The 13,717-nt window shown below is 37.0% G+C and overlaps 1 long non-coding RNA gene across 1 annotated transcript; it reads right to left on the bottom strand.

The window, feature by feature from the left end:
- Positions 1–2,938: 2,938 nt before the first annotated feature.
- On the bottom strand, positions 2,939–3,941 carry LOC109108384. The gene is made up of 3 exons (XR_006153512.1): positions 3,716–3,941; positions 3,505–3,618; positions 2,939–3,273 (listed from the first exon to the last, which is right to left on the bottom strand). It is a non-coding gene; the product is annotated as an uncharacterized LOC109108384 (long non-coding RNA).
- Between the last annotated feature and the right edge of the window lie 9,776 nt (positions 3,942–13,717).

Here is a 13,717-nt window from a genome sequence, read left to right on the forward strand (position 1 = left end):
TGTAATATTTTTGAAGTTATGAAGTCATTTAATATAAATATATTAATGCATTATGGTTTTGTCAGGGAAACACACGGATTCAATTTGCAGGTTAAACTCAAATTTATTTAAATCTCAAACACCACTCGGCTGTGGCGAAAATTAGAGGAAAGATGAGGGGAATAGTCAACACAAGCCTACAGCCCCTCCACTAGGCAGAGTAGATAATGAAGACCAGCGCACAGTCCCAGCGTCAGTGCCAACGCAACGTCAGGGTAGAGAGAGAAGCCCACAGAGTCCAAGCGTCGGTACTGCCACAACGTCAGAGCAGAGACATCCTTGTAGAGGGCGCCGGGTATTCTGGTAATATCAGGGCAGGAACTAGGGAACAGAAGCCTGGTGAAACAAGAGGCTGAGCACAAGCAGAAGAGAAGACAAACTGAAAACACAAGACTGCATCAGGAGCCTAAGAAAACACGGCAGGACAAGACTAGATGTTGGTCACAAAGTGTAGTACATTAACACCACAATGGTCGGACACAAGACTACACACGAGGGGAACTTAAAAAGAGGGAGAATTAAGGAATTAAGTCACAGGTGTGACGGCAGCTGAAGTAGTAATTAAGATAACAATGGGGAGGGAACCACGAAGACAACGAGCACATGGTGAACTGTCAAAACACAACAACAACCTGCTGATCAGACTGAAGTCATGACAGGTTTGGATTTTTCTGTTATTATGTATGTATAAATGTATATGAATGCATTTAATAAAGAACAAAGAACAGAAGCAGAAACTTGTGAAACCATTTCAGTGTACCGGCTGTATCCAGCATGAAGTGGAACCATAAACCTCACAGATTAAAGTCACTGAATCTCCTTCAGTCAACCACTTCTGTGGAGAAACACTTAAAACTGTCTGGGCTTTATCTGAATAGGAAAATTACTCAATTAATAACATGTAAGGTGTGTGTGTACTGGTATTCCCTATGTTATGAGGACCCCACAAGTATAATATTACCAGTAAACTTTGATCTTGCGGAGACATTTTTATTTTTATTTATTTATTTATTTGTATGTTTATTTATTATTTTTGTCCCCATGAGGAAAAAAGATTATAAATCATACAAAATGAAGTGTTTTGAAAATCTCAAAATACCTGTAGTTTTGTGTGAGGGGTAGGTTTCAGGTAAGGGATAGAAGGTACAGTTTGTCCAACAAAAACATTAAGCTTATGGAGATTTCCAGACTCCGCACAATGATAAAAATACCAGTGTGTGTGTGTGTGTGTGTGTGTGTGTGTGTGTGTGTGTGTGTGTGTGTGTGTGTATGAAGAGATGATCAAACTCACCTGATACTGTCAGTGTAACTTCATCACTGATGTTTGATGTCCGTGATCCTCCTCTCTCTGCTCCATAACAGAAGTATTTACCTGCGTCAGACTCAGTAACAGGACTGAATGTGTGTTCCTGTAGTTCACTGAAAACATTAGCTGAACCGTCTTTATACCAGATGTACTGCCAGCTAGTGACTCCTTCACCATCAATGTCACATCTGAGAGTGACTGTATCTCCACTAAATACATGGTTTTGCTAGTATTTAATTGAAAAGTCTATTTAAATGTCTGAAACCTAAAATAGACTTAAAGCAGTTGAAACACTGAACAGTTGTGTTATATGAAAAGCACTCAGCGTGTCTTTCTCTGGCTCAGTGCCAGCAAAAGCGTGGCGTGTCAAAGGGTTAAAATGATCACATTTCAGGGGTGGAGGGGTACAAATTAAACCTGGGGTGGGGTGGAGGGGCCTGGCTGACTAGTTAATTAGCATAGCCTAGGTAGGGTATCTTCTTGTTTTAGGGAAGTTGATGTTTGATTAAGCATCCGTAAATATAGCTTGACATTTAATATATTAGACTATTTTACTTAGTTTTTGATGAAAGTTTTTGTCTTCTGGGTAAAAATAACTTTCCTGGGTATATATTTATGTAATAAAAATAAGCTTCTGTTTCATAAACTTGGTCCTGATGTAAAACATTTAAAACCACACAATGTCACCATAGCCAGCAGTTCTCACCATGTGAACAATAGTATTATAAGAATTCACCCACCAGCCCAAAAAGCAGAATCCAGTGGCCTGGTCGAAGGTTTAGTGTGTTTTCGGTCTTTTACTTGCGCTTCTGAATTTATCAGGATTTAGGTTGAATTTTAGTCTAGCTCCATGTTCAATCTGACTCCAATTTCACGTGATCATTAAATTTGGGCAATATTTCTATCAAAAGCTGATAACAGATATCGATTGTTTAATAATTTAGATATTTGAGTATTCTGGAAATCCCATACTTTCAATTATTCGTTCATTAGGGACCAGGTACTGCACAGGAAATACACATTTAGTAAACCCACGGACACAAACTCGTCAGTTCCGAACTTACTCAGAGGATGCACAGTGGTTATAATATCTTTAAGTGAGCTGCCCCGTGCATGCTCATAACAAAAAGAGTTATTTTTTATAACCCCGAGAGCTACACCATGTTAAGCCAGTGACAGTCAGAAATCGGAAGTCCCTTATAGTGTTCCACATGATTCATCCATTAATGCTTCCGTATGATCTGTCCTGAACGCAGCATGATTTCAGAAGAGATCAGAATAAATCAGATATAACAATTTATTATCAGTCAGGTAAATATGTATTATGCCAATTCACACAGAAAATTCATAGACATTAAATAAAAATAACTTAACAACAAAAAAAACAACAGGATGTGTAAAAATAAGCATGTGAATTCATTGGCTGTGGAAATAACAAACTTATCAACAAATATTTAGAGATTGGCATGTAAAACCTGATACATTGTAATAGGCTGTTGTTCATTTTCTTTTACTGTTCAAGTTACACAGTCACATAAGAATTTAACAAAGCATCTGTTTCAGAATAATAATAAAACCTACAGAGCATTGCAGTGATACAAATCAGGAATCTTATGCTAAAATAAGGAATATACATGCATGCTTACAAATTAGGGTGTTGTGCTCATGTGCTTATAATGCGAAGCAGGCAAACACAGAAACAGCAAATGGTTAGAATTGGATTGACTTCTGTATTGCTTGCACAGTGAGAACAAAACTAATGGGATTCATTCTTGCATTTAAATGCAGTTGTCACTCTCAAAAGAACTGGCAGTGGACAACTTGAGAATAGATAATCAGAAATGAAGAAAGATTCCGGATGAAGCTGACATTTCTCACCATCACAACAGAATGTCAAATAGAAGTTTATTCCTCTTCAACAGATGGAACTGTTAAACACACACACACACACACACACACACACACACACACACACACAATCATTTCATCATTCACTTGTTTTTTCTGTTTATTGCTACAATCATCTTTTAACTATATCACAGCAAATTTGACTAGAAAGACAGATAACAATTTCTTTGTCAGAGAGAAAAATACACAAGAGGTAGCTGTTTGTCAATAAAATATGATTACAGTGGCTTCAAATGAATCAGACCTTTTACCTCTCATCCTGCAGCATTTGAAAATCAGCACGACTGTCACTAGCAGATATGGACAAACTGCCAGTACAGAACTGAGTGTGTGCAGGACAGAGATCTGAGATTCTGAATGAGACACTGAAAAACAGACACACACAAGCACTTTATCATGTACTGTATCTGAACGAGAGCATAAGAAGAAATAAACCAGCTCACAGTTTCTATTGACTCTCACTTCTGACTGAGATCCAGCTCTTGGGTGACTCTCCTCTCTCTGAGTGTTTGCAGTAGTAGAAACCCTCATGTGACTTTGAGACAGTAGAGATGATCATCTCTGTAGTTTGATTCTGGATGAGTGATCCATCTTTATAGAAATCAGCTCTGAGATTTGGTGGGCTTGTATATGGATATAAGCAGTGCACCGTCAGAGTATCTCCTTCAGTCACGGGATGAACAGGACTCTCCAGAATCACACCAACTACAGAACAGAGGAAACACAAACTTTTTGTAAATGTTGACTGCATTGTATAGCTTTCACTGTTATGATTAAATTGACATTCCACTGCTTGGATCTCTAGCTTTTTAAAGCAAAAATGTTCCAAAGTTGTACAGTGTAAAATTATGCCATGTTAAAATATTACGGTTAAATGCCTAGCAACAAACATTGTGTGCCTCATCCACATGCTTTGGTCACAGTCACAGAAACACCACCTAACTGTACAAGTATAAACTGTCAAAGAAAATGTCAACTGGTGATGGAAAACATATCAATTGTGAAGAAAAGACTGTTTCATTCTTACTTTTATAGCCTGAAAAGTCCATTCAGGAAAAACGACATAGTACAGTCGGCAATATATGAGGATGCACAATGCTGTATGTAAACAGATTGTGTGCTGCATTCATCTAATCAATGACAATGACACCGCATGACATCCCTGGTGCCCATTATAAAATACTTGCCAGATATGCAATCATTCTGAACTGTGCTTGTGTAAAAAGCTGTCAGGGAGCGCCCATACACGGTTTGTTTATTTGCACACTAATAATAATGGACTCACGTGTCTAATAATGAACGACTTCTGTATGTCACTGTAATTGTCTTTACCTCCATTACAATTGTCATCCATCAAAATGTTACTGGTAAGATACTGGTTTGCTTTATTCAGGCCATACAAGTCCTGAATTCAGTTTAAAGATAATTAATAGAGGTATGTTTGTTCCTATCAATCATTGCACAAGTTAAGGTTACGTATGATGACGAAAGCCCTCCCAGAACACACAGAGATTGCACTGCAGTCCCTGAAGTTCTAAAAAAAAAAAAAAAATAATCTTTGTATTGAAGTCTACGAGAACAGTCCGGGTGATTATCAGCCAGAGAGAAAGCACCCCAAAAGGGGCGGTACTCCACATATTGTGATTTGATGCTGATTGGACTATATATCCCTAGGCAGAACAAACAGTATAGAACGGTGACAGCTAGCGTAACACTGTGGTTGAATGTGATGGAAAAAAATCTCTCCCTTTCACACTTTGATGATACGTCACCCTATCTCCCTAATGAAGAAATCATCCCTGAATGACATTATATAACCCCAACAACCCCATTTTTTCTTCTGTATCTAACACCAAAATGTTTTTTATTTCTTGCCACAGCCACCTCTTGTTTGCTTGGTGACTTAAGAACTAAACAATTATCTAATTACTTTATACACACTTAAAAATAAAGGTACCAAAAAGATGTTTTCGCAGTGAAGCCACAGAAGAACAATTTTGGGTTCCCATAGACTTAATTTTCTTAGTGTAAAGAACATTTTAATAATCTAATGTGCCACTATAAAGAATAAAGAATTCACGATAAAGAAACATTTGTGCAATGGAAAGGTTCCCCTTGGAAGCATTGATGCCAATAAAAAAAAAAAATATTTTTAAGAGTATAGATCCCAGTTAAGAATACATATCTAATATTATACCGCAAATATATGTACTCAGCCGTCTAGTGTATGAATTATATAAGGTTATCTTGTCATCCAACATCAGAATCTGAAAGCCACGCCCCCTCCAGTAAGTAATTAAAGTAATTAGAGTACATAAAGTTAGGAACATTCCCACACTTAGTTTTGTGGAAGTGCATCATCAGGGTATTTGACATAATTTTCAGTGTGAACACACTAATCACACTATTTATGCTAAAAAAAAAAAAAAAAACTACAAAATACAAATATCATCTGGTGTCCTTGGCCTCTAAAAGGATGAAGACCCCTGCTTCCTGCACCAACCAGCTTTATGCACTGACTGTAACTGCCTGTCAAATGAATAAATACAGAACTATATACTCACTGTGTACAGTGATATTAACAGGATGATAGCTCTCTCCAGATTCAGACTGACAGCAGTACACTCCAGTGTTTGATGGGACAGTAGAGCTGATTTTACATGTAGATCCTGTTTGTGATCCCCACACTGATGATGAACAATCTTCCAGCCCCCGATGGTCTGTGTATCTTCTCACTCTCCATCTATCAGAGTTACTCTGGTCCTCACAGCTCAGAGAGAGAGAGACAGATGTGAAGTGTTGAGTTCTGTTGGGACTGATGATCAGAGAGACTGGAGGAGAAACACCTGAGAAGGAAATAACAGCTACAATTTACAAATGTTTTAAATTTGAGCATTCAAAAATGAAAAATACTCACCGGTGACCCATAGTGGGTTGTGTGTTGCTGAAGGCTGTCTTATATGCTGGGTTTCCTCTCTCTGCTCTGCACACATAAACTCCTGTGTGTTTTAAAGCAGCAGAACTAACAATGTAGTTTCCTCCAGCTCCTCTGCTGCTGTCTGAGAGCAGAGCATATTGATCACTGCTGTCTGTAAAGTGAGAATGTGCAATTGTCACTGTAAAGATGTATTTCTAGGTAATCTGACATTTAAAGTAAATATAATTCTTTTACATGTTAATGCTAGCTCAGCCTAATATACAGAGATGAATTTAAGTAATTTGTAGGATGAACGTTGGGACTAGCAAAACATTTATCTGTTTGTTTGAGCATTCAGATCAGTCAGACACAGCAACTGACCCTTCGCAGGGAGTTTGATTGACAGGTGATCCGAATAATCATAACGCTGAATCTGCCATTTTGCCCAACAAACAAACAAGATAGTAGAGTATATAAATGTCTGTGAACTTGATCTTGAAAGTGGTGTGTACTGATGTCTTTCCGCGGTTGAAACAAGATACCTTCTTATGTTCATGTTTATTTCGTGCTAACTAGTAAAAGAGGAAGATATGATTGGTTCACGTGCATACCTGTTAACATTCCCATTTTTCCCCGGTGATACGAGATTTTTGATTTCTGAGATTTGCGGTTTCAGTGGGCAGAGCATACATGAATATTCATGAGTTTCCAGGACTGAGAATTTTAGTTAATGCTTTTTGTATCTCACCAGATTTAATGGAATATTTAAAAAAAGGTAAATATAATTTCAGCGTTGCGCAAACTTATATCTAAACAAATAACCTAAATCAGCAAATAACAATGATTTCTGAAGGATCATGTGACACTGAAGACTGGAGTAATGCTGTTGAAAATTAAATTACATTTAAAAATATAATTTTGAATTTAAATATTAATTCACAATGTTGTTTTATTGTATTTTGATACAATAAATGGAGCCGTGGTGAGGACAAGAGACTATTATATTAGATATATTATTATATATATAATCATATTAGCATCCAATTAAATTTGACAGCACTGCGTATTTGCCGCATAAAAATTCGGTCACAGTGGTCTGAACAAAATCAGCAGATGGGCTAAATAAAAATGCAAGTTCATTCTCTGACAGGAGGTGGTGTGAATGGAATAGCAGAAATACAGCGGTTACCATGGTTACCCCTTTACACAAAGCAGCTTCCTGTGTCTACTTGATTGTCACAGAAAAGAAAGGAAGTCAAAACAGTATTTTGTTTTTATTAACATGTTTGTTTGCAAGTATATATTTTTGCTTTTTAATCGGGACTAAAACATGCCAGAAAAGAGATGCTTCAAGGTAAGGATTTTCGTTAAACAGTTATACATAAAATTTTCAGTTTGTTTTTCACCCAACTATATTGTGTACCCCCAGAACACCTGAAATATAGGCTAAAGCATGTGATGCATGGGATCATTCATTTGCGACTTTTTTCAAAAGCTTGATGCTGATCATTACCCACTGTCATTTTATGGACAAGCATGTGCAGGACTTTTTTTTTTTTTAAATCTCCTTTTGTCAGTCCGAAAAAGAAAGAAAGGCATATGGCATTAGAATAATACCAGGGTGTGTAAAAGATGACTTAATTTTCATTTTGGGGTGAACTTTCCCTTTAAGCAGTTTTTTACTTGAATAAAACCAGTTAATTATTAAGTTATCAAATGAAGCACATTATAACCTATACCTGATGAAACAGTTAGAGTGTACCAGCTGAATGTCCAGCCTGTAGAGGAGCTGTAAACCTCACAGATCAGAGACACTGGATCTCCTTCAGTCAACCACTTCTGTGAAGAAACACTTAAAACTGCTGGGGCTGTACCTGAAATAGAGAAATCACTCATTAACCACATGTAAACATGCACTGGTTTAGGTTGGTTTATGAGACACAAATTTGTATAATGACATGGGCATGACATAGGTATTACAATGTGAAGGTGGTTTATGAGGACACTGTCTGTGTCCCTGTAATTTAAAAGGCATACTAAATGGTGTTATTTATTTATTTATTTTAATTTCTTTTTTTTTTTTATCTAAAAATGCACAAAGTTTTCTGTGAGGGGTAGGTTTAGGTGTAGGGTTGGGGTAGGTCGATACAAAATACAGTTTGAACACTATAAAAACCATTACGTCTATGGAGAGTCCCCGTAAACCACCATTACCAACATGTGTTTGTGTGTGACTGGAGAGATGATCAAACTCACCTGATACTGTCAGTGTGACTTCATCACTCATGTTTGAGCTGCGTGATCCTTCACTCTCTGCTCCATAACAGAAGTATTTACCTGCATCAGACTCAGTAACAGGACTGAATGTGTGTTCCTGTAGTTCACTGTAAGTGTAGAATGAACCATCTTTATACCAGCTGTACTGCCAGCTAGTGACTCCTTCACCATCAATGTCACATCTGAGAGTGACTGTCTCTCCTCTGAATACATGTAGATCAGGTTTAATGCTCACTTTGGGTATTGCTCTTTCTGTAAAATGACAACAATTCACAGTGAAAAAAATGTGCTGTTTTTACTGCATTAGTTAGTTGATTTTGGAATACAACCTTTTATTTCATTAGGAGAAAGTGCTACAGAAATGTATCATGACTTCTGCATCATAAAATGCAGCAGCTTCTCACTGACTGCTTAACAAGGCTGCAAATGGCTAATGGTTGTGAAAACTGAGAGGACAAGTAAAAAGAGTTAACATGTTTTACAATGACTGATGATCGACATAGAAACTGAAATAATTTTCTTCAATCTCAATACTTCAGAGATATGAACATATTTCATAATAATAATTTTCAAAAATAAAAATTTAATTCAAAACAAACAAATCTAACTCTAAAAAAATAAAACGCAAAAAAAAAAAAAAACTTAAAATACATAAAATTAATAAGAAATTTATTTTGAAATTACACATTTACTTCCCATAACAGGCAATGTTATTATAGTTCATTGAGTACTGTTATTTTATCACTGCTTTTTGAATCATTGTATAATATGTCATTTGGATATCTGTTGGCAGTTTGGTCTCCAAAGTGTTAGTACATGACCACAGAGTATGGGCTTGTCCAAATAACCACACTTGTGGTCTTAGCACTTGACTTGTCTGCTCACATGACATATTTCCTGAGTTTGGTCCAAGTGTTCAAGTGGGCATCAAGACCACAAGTGTGTGTAGAATTTTTTATTACCCAATGGCAGAGATGGGCACTCGAGTTAGTCCCCTTGTCCAAATACTCACACTTGCAGTCCCAAGTTTTCAAGTGAGCAAATCAAAAATTACATAACTCATTTACTTTATCCAATCCAACAATTCAGAATGAAGACCACAAGTGTGTGTAGAACTTGCAGCATGCAGAAATGGGCAGTCGAGTGGCATTTTAATAGACTTCAGAGTCGACTCCAGACTCAACCTAAAATTAATTCAGACTCAGCTCAACTTGACATGAAGGACTCGTGAATATTTTAAAGACACCTTCAGTGTTTTATCCTTAACTACTGATATCATAAAGAAAGAACTTTGAATGTACTTATGATTTTATTATATCTGAGCCACGCATATATGTTCTCACATTTGGTTATATTAGTGTGTCAGAATCAGGAACTTCATGAAGATCAGCTAGATGCAGTGAAGGTGGAAAAACAATTAAAGATACCAGAATCACAACATCAAGTCTTACATCATATCACATCTTAGAATGAATCCACAAAGGTTAGTAACATTAACTCACATATGCTGCGGTGTGTGCTGTTCAAAACATGAACATAAAATTTAGCTTTAAACCTATCATGATGTTTCATCAATCTTTTTGTAATATACACAGATACGGCTTTTCTCTCTCTAAATGCTAAACATATATATATATATATATATATATATATGTATATGTGTGTGTGTGTGTTCAAGTTTGACCAATCATAAAGCAAAAACTGAAGCTTCAAATAAACATTCTGATAATCTCAAAACATTTATTCAGATGCAAGACCTAATAAAACTAATTATGTCTACATACTGTCTATGTTACGTTAATTGGTGTTCTTAATTATGTTAAAAAATAAAAATAAAAATTGTATGTGTTTATATATGATATACTGTAGATCAGTGTAGATCATATATGTGTATATATATATATATATATATATATGTATATATATATATATATATATAATATTGGCATATGTATGTATATAAATTGGCACTGCCATAAAGTCACATCACGGCTCGAACATGGCACTTTATTCAATATATTGCTTAAAAGCAATCATAAGTATTTAACACGAAAAACAGTTTCAGTATCTCATTTAATCAGAAGCACAACTTAATTTGCTACTAATGCGTTCATGTTTTTCCCTGCGGACATCTCACCTCCAAGGACTCAACAGATGAAGGGTGCTTCTCAATTCTTATTTGTGCCTCCCCGTTTCCTTTCCTTGCATCTTAGTTCCACCTCTTCAGGATGCGAGGGAAGAACGCAAGGAATACCTATCTCTCAAATAGACCATTGACACTCTATGTACAATCTCAATTAGAAATACCAGTCGTCAACTCAATAAAAAAGGAGAGGATGCGCTCAGAAGAGGTCTGTGATCTGCCATAAAGCAAGAAAGAAGAAGAAAAAGTTGCCTCAAGCGCAACGGCTGAAGTTAAAAATCATAATATTTATAATATATATATTCAGCAACGGCTGAAGTTAAAAATCATAACATATATTTATATATATATATATATATATTAGCATATATATATATGATAGTTATAAATATCAATACTGTTCAGTTTCTTGCACAGACTGATGTGTTCTTTACACATCATGTAAGTCGTGAGCCACAGGGTTAATTTGGATTTGTCTGCGCATGTTTTTTTTTTTACTCTCATAGATTCTGTTATCCATAACCATGCATTGTACGACTGGGCTGAAGTTAAAAATCATAATTTGTGTTCTAAGAAGAAACAATGTCACCTTACATCTTGGAAATTGAGGATTTTCATTTTTGGGTGAACTATCCCTTTAATATTAACTATACAGAGATGAGATGAAAAGAAAATACCACATAAACTTTTCAGAAGACAGTCAGCTCCCCTCAGAAACACAGTCATATAAACCCCCAAATCAATATTGAGGATTTTCTTCCAATAGTTTGTTCATCATGAACAGTGAGTGATCTGCCTGCTACAGTATTTTTCTCAGTGCGTCCGTCTTCAGTGTCTCTGGCCTGTGTGAACGGGCGTTAACAGACCTTATATTTTCACATAAATGACATTTTGGAAAATTATTGCATTGCAACACAGTTTGTGCAAGTCCAGAACAGAGAGTTGCAATAAGGCCAAAAATTGCCGATCGCGTGAAGGCCAAAGTATACTTCTTCCTTCCAAGAACCGCCCGCATAAAGCCACTCACCCCAAGAGGGCTCGCAGACAGCCGCGCACCCGTGGAACTGTAGTGCGCATTTGTCGGGCTCATCCGTCCATGCTCATCTGCAGTTGAGTATACTTTTGAAAGCTGTGTGGACACAGCTGTGCATGAGACGGAAAGGAACGCTGAATGTGAAGTGTACCCAGGCCTTAAGTTCCGGGAGCAGCTCCTTAAGTTCAGCCATCCTACACACACGTGACTGACTGCTCGCTCGCACCAACAGGAGGAGGAGGGGTCAGTGTTCCTCTCTACACTGCACTCAGCCTGGGGGATTCCTACTCTTTCAGTCTTTGAGGAGACATGTAAAACAGCGCATACTGCAGGAACGGTATAATGGAAAATATTAGTGGTTTTGAAACCGTGAAACTTTCAAATCACGGTATACCTTGAAACCGGTAATCGGCCCATGCCTACTCATATCACAGTGGAGTCAGCTGTCTTAACCGTCCATGGCTTGTGCACTGCAAACACATACAAGCTTCATCACTGTGTCTGTCACGCGACTCCCCTCTCCCATTTTGGCCTGAACTGATGGTAAAACTAAGGACGTTATTAACTGTCTTTATTTTTTTTAAAGATGAAGCTCGCAAATATGGAAAGGGGCATTACATTTCCGACGAGTGCTTGCAGTGTTTGGCTAATCACAATGCACTAGGTTAGTTGGCCAATCAGAGCAGACTGTGCTTGTCGGAAGGACTTTGTAGAAAACGACGCACTTGAGAGAGGTGGGGCATAGAGGACCTACAATAATATACAGTATTTGAAAAATAATGTGTTTTTTGAACATTAAAGCATGTCAACATATTCTGTTACACCAAATACACAAAATAATGATCTTTAAAAAAAATCACCATATGACCCCATTAATATAGAGAGGTACAAGGGTCTGTATTACTTACTATTGTGTGCATTAATAAGCAATCACAGTACAGCCTTGACGTCACTAAATTTCAGTCAGAGTTGTGCGACACTCAATCACCATTTACGGATACCATAGGAATGAATGAGAAATGCTGTATCTCACCTGTCACAAAAAGTCAGTGACTTCTCTTATAAAACAGCATTTCTTTTTTTCTTTTTTTTTTTTTGGTGTAAACCCTAAAATAGTTCAATCCAAAAGAACTGCTTCATGTAAAACATGTTGAAGATTAGCTAATAGGCTGTCTATTCATTAAATTATAAGCTGTTTCCTTTAAAAAAAGGCCTCTGGTCTCCTTTCCCACATACTGGCAAACTGGAAGCGTTAGCATTAGCCGTTATGCTTTTTTGGCTAAAGGTTGCAGGCTTGCCTCCTAGTGGTTTTGATATTGAGAAGCACCCTAAATGAACCCAGAGAAGAGTTCTGCTTGAAAGAAGGCAGAGCCTCAGCATACACCTACTATGATGTAATTGTCATGGACCAATGGTAGCACAAAGGTTTTACAGTTTTACAGTTTTACAGTACTGTTTTACAGCCGGAACGAACTTTTCCAGAAAGTTCACTTTGGCGAGCTGTTTTGAACTCCCAAAACGAGCACACACACACAAAAAAACTTTGTTTTGGCCAGATTTTTTTCGAAATTATATCACATCAGTTCATCTTTGATTATATCGTGGTCTTTGCTCCATTAACAGAACCATGCAGACATTACAAGATTTCAAGACACTGTGTAGTGTGGAAATTTTCTTTATTTATTTTGTGAAAAATAGTATTTGAATTGCCTTCCTTGTGATTCTATATCTCGGACGCGAGTGCTGTTGCATCATGTCACGAATCAATTTCTCTTTCAGGTCAGAAGTGGGGCAAATGCTTGTATGTCAGAAATGGAGGAGGGCATCGGTATACTGTCGAAGATTTGTTGTCAACCTGTGCTGAATCCAGTAATACAGAATACAGAAGTGCCAATTATAAAGGGTTCTGTTGTCTATCGTATTGCACCACTCACATCCGGTGTAAAGGGGTAAAATGAGCAAAGCTCCAGATCACGTCAGTGAAACACTGTTTGTTTGTTTGCTTCAGGACTGTTTGTTTGTTTGCTATGGATTAATTTTTAAACAAGAGAAACAATTATGCACTTGTGATTAGAGCAATGGAGCATGGAAAAT

The sequence above is a fragment of the Cyprinus carpio genome, chromosome A3, assembly GCF_018340385.1.
Source record: "Cyprinus carpio isolate SPL01 chromosome A3, ASM1834038v1, whole genome shotgun sequence".
Taxonomy (NCBI): Eukaryota; Metazoa; Chordata; class Actinopteri; order Cypriniformes; family Cyprinidae; genus Cyprinus; species Cyprinus carpio.